General features: G+C 36.9%; 1 long non-coding RNA gene across 5 annotated transcripts in view; it reads left to right on the top strand.

Moving 5' to 3' along the window:
* Window positions 1-4,895: 4,895 nt before the first annotated feature.
* LOC143643339 (uncharacterized) overlaps window positions 4,896-7,945 on the top strand; it is a 228,875-nt gene continuing 225,825 nt past the window's right edge. For all 5 annotated transcript variants that reach the window (XR_013156229.1, XR_013156230.1, XR_013156231.1 and 2 more), the window contains exon 1: window positions 4,896-5,056. This is a non-coding gene — a long non-coding RNA (uncharacterized LOC143643339). The remainder of the gene's footprint in view (window positions 5,057-7,945) is intronic.

The following is a 7,945-nucleotide window of genomic DNA, read 5'->3' as shown; positions in this document are numbered from 1 at the left end:
TAGATATAACCACTGCAACTACTGTTGAAAGCCCTTGAGGAAATCCTTCAACAATTGTAGCATGCCAGTTTGCAGAGTCAGCGTTGAGTATGAATTGTTAGCCTAAATAAGATTGTTGATTCTGTTTTGAAGTGCCTTCCACATGTGTTCATCCTTTCACTTTAACTAAACTACATTGGTTCAGGACTGTTATTACAAAGAAACCATCAGGGGTGCCTGGATGGTTCAGTGGTTAGAATGCCCGTCTTCCATGTGAGAGACCTGGGTTCAATTCCTGGACCATGCACCCAAAAAAGAAACCATCTGCTTCCTGCCCATGTTCAGTCTGAATAATATGCCTTCCTAGAGCTACCAGACTGGTCTTGCAAAAAAATTACTATGATCAAAAATCAGAACTCATTCCCCAGTGGTAAGAATTTAACATCTAAACTGCATGGCAAAAATGAAATTATATCTTCTTTATCACAGTCTATTTACTGATATTTCTCATGAAAATTTACACTCCTACTTATTTTGTTTGGCTATCCACTGTAAAAATGATCAAGTCAAATAATGAATTGTTTTTTATATAATTCGATGGTAATTGCAACCAAATTGCATTCAAAACTCTCCCCTGAGTCACTCTTAACTACCCCACCCAGTGCTACAAGGTTTCCCCAAGTTGCTAGCTGAATATATGCTGTCACCACCAAACTTAATTATCCCATCTACTTATAAACAAATCCCTTCTCCTTAGATTAACTAGAGCAAGTCTGATGATTTTAAAAGAACTTTATTAGAAAACTTAAGAATAAATAAATTAAAAAGCATAAAACTAAATTTTCTTAGTTTGCTAAAGTTGCCAGAATGCAATATACCAGAATAGCATTAGCTTTTAAAATGGGGATTTAACAGTAAAAAAATGTACACTTCTAAGGCCATGAAAATGTCCCTATTAAGGCATCAGCAGGATGTACCTTCTCTGAAGATAGGTTGCTGGCATCTGGGGTTCCTCTGTCAGATAGCAAAGCACATGGCCAGTGTCTGCTCATCCTTTTCTCCCAGGTTTTATTGCTTCCAGTGCTTGATTCCAGTGGCCTCCTCTCTGAATTTCTGTGAGTCCCCTCTTAGCATCTCTAGGGCTTTATTCTCTCTGAGCTCTCTCCAAACTACTCTGGGTTTCTCTCTCAGCTCTCTGAACTTTTTCCTCCAGTAAAGGAATAAAACCCACTTGAATTAGGTGGGGCGCATCTCAATTGAAACAACCTAATCAAAAGGTCCCACAGGCAATAGGTCTTTACCCATAGAAATGGATTAAAAGAACATGGCATTTGCTGGGGTACATAACAGCTTTAAATCAACACATAAATCGTATATATTTTTTCACATTAGAATAAATACCACACCTTCCTGAGCTCAAAGTCCCTTTTTCTTAACAATGTATCATCTGATTTGAATTCAATACTCAGGTCCTCAAACAAGATGAGACAGCTTTAAGTTATCACAATTCCTGGAATCAGTGAGAGACACAACATCTCCCAGATCCCACTCTCTGTTCTTCTCTGCATGTGTAGACTCTCCCTAGCTATGAGTTGCCTTATGCTTCCATTTCCTTGGCCCTATCCGTCTGCCAAGATCTAGGACCTTTTGAGAAGGCAAATTTTTGTGGCATGCTTTCAAAACACATTTTTAGTGATAGGTAGCAGAAGTAGCCCCCAATTGTTTGTTCCTTCCTGTACCCGTGTTCTTTGATATGTCACTTTGAAATTCCCACTTCTAACTCAAGTTATGGGCTCAGCCCTTAGAATTGCTTTGGCCATTGGCATGTTAGCAAATGTGATGCAAGAAGGAGAGTGAAAAGTGTTTGTGCCACTGAGCTTGTGCTCATTCTGCTGCACTTCTGCAATTTCTCTGAGAGCTTGTTTGGGGCATGGTTCTGGAAGATGGAAGACACACAGAGTAGATATCAGTCACCCCATTTATCCTGGCCGACCCTCAGATATTTGACCAAGCTCATCCAAGTTCAGCAGAGTTGCCTGTTGACCAGCCTAGAAGTGAGCCAGAAGCACTAATGTTACATGTTACTGACAGTTTGTCATGTTTTTTAAGCAGCATCATTATTTTAAGAGTTAACTCATGTGCTGCAAATCAGTCAGGAGTGATTCTCTAGACTTCTATGTTCAAAATGTATAGAATAAGTCAATTCAGATTTTTTTATTGTAAATACCAAAGGGTACTCTTATGTCTTTTAATATACAGGACGATAAAAGGAAAAAAATACATTTGTCCAGGAGTTAAAAATTTTAGTGACTAATTTTGCTCCAAAGATTGGGAGAAACTAAAAGGAGATTCCACTCAATGCAAGAATTGTCTTGAGTGATCAATATGCAAAGCACTAGATATTATGGTGGAAAAGGCTAAAATTAAATTAGTCAGCCCTTACCTTCTAAGAACTAATAATTTAATGGATGGTATCAGATGTATACAGAATTCTTTATTCTCAAGATCTTCAACTCACTATGCTTCTTTCAGTCCTTACTTCCACTAATTTGGCTTAGGACACCATCATTTCATAAGTTGAAAGTGTAAATAGCTTCTGTTTTATGGTCTCCTATTCTAGTCTTGCCCTTCTCCAATCCATTCTTTGCTATGCCAGCATGATCTTTTTAAATGATAAATCGTATAATCCAGGTTTTGGGCCTCACCTGGAAGTGGATGGGTGCAGTATTATAGTCCCAGTCGGCAGCATTCCCAAAAGGCAGAGATGAAGAGAAACCCTCTCTAGGGAACAGCTAGTTAGAGGTCTTCAGAAAAGTAAATCTCCACTGGTTTAAGGGCAGAGGCAAATGGTCTGGCTAGTTGGTCAGCTACCTGGAAAGAACAGAATGGAAGGCTGATAACAAAGAGCTGTGAGGAAGAGGTGTATAGATGATTTTTTGGAATGTGCACAAAGCATGAAGGTATTTATTTATTTATTTTTTACCTATTGAGGCCCCCTTAAAGAGGATTAATTGCAAGGAGGCTCTGAATAATCAAGTGGACAAAATGAGAGGTTATGTGGATATCAGTCTCTTTCCCAGGTACCCTGATGAAAGTGGCCATGTTGGCAAAATATGAAAGCTATACATGATTTCAATAACAAGGAATCTTCTCACTAAGGCTGCCATTGTCAAGTGCCTGATCAAAATTCATGTTACGACCCCTAAATGGTATGGTACCATATGCTCATAATGCAATACCTGAAGAAGGTAGTAATTTACCCTAATTGGAAAAGATATTTATTTTGTCTTTGCTTTTTTCCACCCTGCCTGGAATGTCCCTGCCAACACTGACATTTGTGGACTTTTTGCCACAATTTCTCATTGCCACTCAGAATATAGCTTCCAACTGAAGATCAATAATAAAAGTTAATGGAAAAAAACATAACAATCAAAGAAAGTTAGGGTTGCAAAGAATTCAGTCCACTGAGGAATGAGTTTGGTCACCACATTGTGTAAAGAAATTGACCAACTGCGAGTTGGTTAAGGTGAAAGGAAATATGGGATGGATAATGGAAGGAGTTGTTATTAAGTATAAACTGTGACTTGTGGTTGATATATAGAAATGAGTACAGTAGCAATTACATAGTTTCATTGCTTGTTAGCATATTTCTATACATATTAGTTCATTTACATTCCCTCCTTTCCCTTATTATTTTATATAACTATTTATGTTGGTGGTTAACTAATAATTTATTCTTAGGTTAGAGACCATTCTGGGAATATTGTGACAGAATTAGAGGAAAAGTTAACATCAACTAAATATGGGTACCATGATTGTTAGGACTTTAAGTCTCTCCACCTTGCATCCTGGTAGGTAGAAGCTTAATGTTTTTATGGAAATTCAAACTGGTGTAGAAGGATGGTATGGAGGCAGTATGGCCAAAGCAACAGACTATACTATTAAGCTATTGTCTCTCAGCTTCAAATCCACCATTCTACAACTCAGCATTATGCTGTTGAAGTTTGGCCTCTGCAAACTGCATATCTGCTTTGCCAGCTGGCAATCTATTACCAGTTGTTCAACTAACAGGGTTGGTAGTCAGAGACTAGAAAGTAAGAATTTGCTGTTGTTCTTTCCAAAACCTTCTCAGTCACAGTACTTTCCCCTAACAGCAGCAATCTATTTTTTCCAGCCTCATTCCAGCTTCTTTCAGCCTCATTCCAGCTTTATTCCAATCTTAGTGTCAGGAGCATTAATCCCATTCAAAGCTACAGGAGCAGCCAGGCTGTGCCCCATCTTTTAAATTCTGAGTCCCAAATTCACTGCCCTCCCCACCATTTTGAACTTTAGAGTCTAACAAATTCTACTTATTCTCAAAGCTTTAGAGATGATTCTTTCTCCAGTTATCTCTGGGTTACATTATTATTTCTGAATTAATGACTTTTGCATTTCCATTAGCTCATTCAGTCATCCAACGCCTGTGAAACCAATTCCCTATATTCAATTCTCTGTACTGAAATACGAGTGTGGCTTCTGTTTATTCTGATGGAACCCAGACTAATACAGTCTTCTGTATTATAATTTCCTATTGCCCTTATGATAAAGTCCAAAATTCTCTCACGTGGCCTTCAAGATTATTCATAATTTTGTCCTGCCTCACCTTCTTTCCTCTTGTGCTAGATGAAATTTAAAACCTAATTTAAACGTTATTAATTTTAATCTGCATTCATGTGGGTTTGAACCCATTGCAAATATGATCTCTTGTTTTGTTTGTTTGTCTTTTAGTTAAATTATAGCCCAACTGAATGAAATTGGACACTAATTTGAGTTACTGGAGTCCTTTACAAACAACAGAAACTCAGACACAGATAAAGCCGGAAGTTTCCTCAGCAGACAGGATGGGGCGGAGCCAAAAGCCGGAAGTGGCGGGAACCTGGCAGAGAAAGTTGAGGACGTCGCTGTGTGAAGAGAGGTAGAGATACAAGCCAGGGAACCCCGAGATTTCTGGCAGTCCTCAAAAGAATGTTACTGACTTTTGGGAGAGAGCTTTGCCTTCCTGAAACCTTGATTTTGGATTTCTCCTAACCTCAGAACCGTGAGTCAATAAATTCCCATTGTTTAAGCCATCCCATTGTAAAGTATCTGTGATAGTATTTCAGGAAAATTGAGACGGCTCCCTCTTTCCACTACCCAGGTCATTCCAGTCAAATTGAACTACTTGTAATTCAAAAAATGCCTCTTTCTAATCCTTTTCAAGTTACCTTTTCCTCAGTTACCTTGTATAATAACCTTACATAGGTAAATAAGGAAAATTCCAAAACACAAAACTTGGAAAATATTCTCTTGAATGAAAAAAAGCTTGGAAGACTTTATGAAAAATAAAGGTCTATCGATCACTGTGTTAATTTTCCTTTATTGTTAAATGAAATAGCATGAATTTAGTGGCTCAAAGCAACTCAGATCTTTTATATTATGCTTCTGCAGGTTAGAAGTCTAACACATAACCCATTGGGCTAAAATCAAAGTATTGCCAGGCATAACTTTCTGTAGGTTCTAGGGGAGGATCCATTTCCTTGATTTTTCCAGCTTCTAGAAGCTGTCTTCAATTCTTTGGCTTGTGGCCTCATTCCTCCATCTTCAGAGTCAGCAATGGTAGGTCAAGTTCTCACATTGTCTTCCTCTTCTACCTTTGAGGATCCTTGTGATTGCATTGGACCCACCTGGAGAATCCAGGTTATTTTTCAATTTTAAGGTCATGTGATTAGCTACCCTAATTCCATATACAACTTTAATTATCATTAGCCGTATAATAATGTTCTATATTCACATTGGCATCTTGAGGCACCATTATTCTCCCTCTTGTAATTACTATTGGAAAATTTAGAAAGATCTTGTGAATTAGATTATTATAAATGACCCTTATGCCATTCTACTTTTTTACACTTTTCATCATCGTCTGATTGATTAAAAGAGATTTTCTTTATCCAAGATGAGAATAGCCCGATGTGAACAGATGTGGTATTTGGATTGTTATAGTATATATTCATTTCTGTGTACTTATTGATGAATGGAAATGGAGTTTAGAAACAATAAAAAATCAGGTGAGTGTACAACATGATTTCCAGTCAAAAACTCTCAGATAACCTATCTCCGGTAACCTTCCCCTGTTTCTCCTCTTCCCTAGCCCCAAGGTGTACAGAGAGAAGAATATTTAATGGAACAGAGAGGCTGCAATAACCATATTTAACCCCACACATTTATGAAATCTGAGATTTCAGAAAATGAAGAGAAAACTGAGAAATAAGTCGAATTGATTTCGTGGTGCATTCAGTGTTTGTTTTAACTCTTGTAAATGACAGGCTTAAGTGTAGGAAAATATTTCAGATGGAGCTTATTAAGCTTAATGCAAGCCATCAGTTTTTAAATAGTATATGTAAAAGCAAAGAGGTTTTCCATTTAAACTACTGTTAATAATTAGCTGTTTCTCAGAGTTATTTTCATTTGTATTTAAACAAGTTCAGTAGAGAGCTGGTTATAATTATGGCATCATGCCAGAAGAACAATTAGTTACTTTGTGTAATAAAATTGAATTCTGTGTCACTTAGAAAATGCCAAGATATCTCTTTTATATCAGTAGGTAAGTGGAAAGGCCATATTCTTATCATTATTTAAACATAAAATGTGTTTCGTATAATGTGATGCTTATTTTCTTTCCTGAAACTCAAGAGTATTTCTCTTTTGAAAGAAATTGTTTGCTGTCTATACTTAGAGACCTCTTTTCCTTTTTCATGGACAAACAAAACATATGCATTAGTGAGGAATAAGAAAAAATTATGAAATTCTAAATCATACAGCTGAATTTCTGGATATTTAACACCAGCCATGAGTTTGAATTAGTGGAATTTTCAGTTTAACTTGGAAATTCCTCCCTTGTTCAGTGTCTCTCCATCCACATCCTTATCTCAATAAGTGTGGGCTGAACTATGACTTATTAGGCAGCCTTCCACAGCCCTTTGCAGGTCAACCTTGACAGACCTGTGCTTACTCATACCTAAATTACCTAAAACCCTCAATTCCCTATGGAGGCCTATAATGTGCTGAAAGCTCATTGCTAATAATTAACTCTCTTTGTACACCTCCTGTTCATTTCTGTTGCATTCGGCTGAGTTGTTTATAGCCAGTTGCTATCAGTGGGCAGGTGTTTGTAAGAAAACTATAAAACACTAATGAAAAGAGTGTTATTTAGATGAACCAACAAGGCTGCTTTAGAATGGCTTGATAAAGACAAGATGCTAAAAAAATTGCTGCTAAATCACATGTGAGTGAGACAGTTGTTAAAGTGTGCGATAAAAATGCCAATAATTGTGTAATAGTCTTCATCCAGATTACTTAGGTTTGGAAATTGTAAATGGTGTATTATAATTGGGTTAATGAGGTCTGATTACTAACCAAAGAACATATTGCTTGTGAAAGGGCCATATCTCTGTACTAAGAGTTTAGTACATTTTTAAATGTTTAAATGTTGTATGGTTAGTAACATTTATAGCTATATATGTATCATTTGTTAATGATTCCTCTCTTTAAGGAACTTTTTTTGATTAACAGACTAATTATTGGCCCTCATTGTTTCAGATAAGAAAGTGTTTGCTGTAGTGCGGATTTGGTGATCTAGAAGGTTATGTTTATTCTTGAGCTTGGGTTTATGCTAGTCATTAATTTCTCCTTTACAGATGAATCAATAAGAATATTATTCTTCATGTTTGTAACAGAGAGTCTAAAATCACGTACTTTTTAGAGCTGAAACAGATTTTTGGTTCCTCATTATGTTGCCCTAGGCTTCGTAATGTGGTGATTAAAGGCATGGGATTTGATGCCTACCTACCTGCTTTGGGGCTTTGACACAGACTGGCTATATAATCATGGACAAGTTGCTTAAATTATGTTAACCTCAGTTTCTTTACCAAGACAATGAAAATAAAAACAG

This window comes from Tamandua tetradactyla, chromosome 8 (assembly GCF_023851605.1).
Source record: "Tamandua tetradactyla isolate mTamTet1 chromosome 8, mTamTet1.pri, whole genome shotgun sequence".
Lineage (NCBI taxonomy): Eukaryota > Metazoa > Chordata > Mammalia > Pilosa > Myrmecophagidae > Tamandua > Tamandua tetradactyla.
This window is presented reverse-complemented; position numbering and strand designations above follow the sequence as displayed.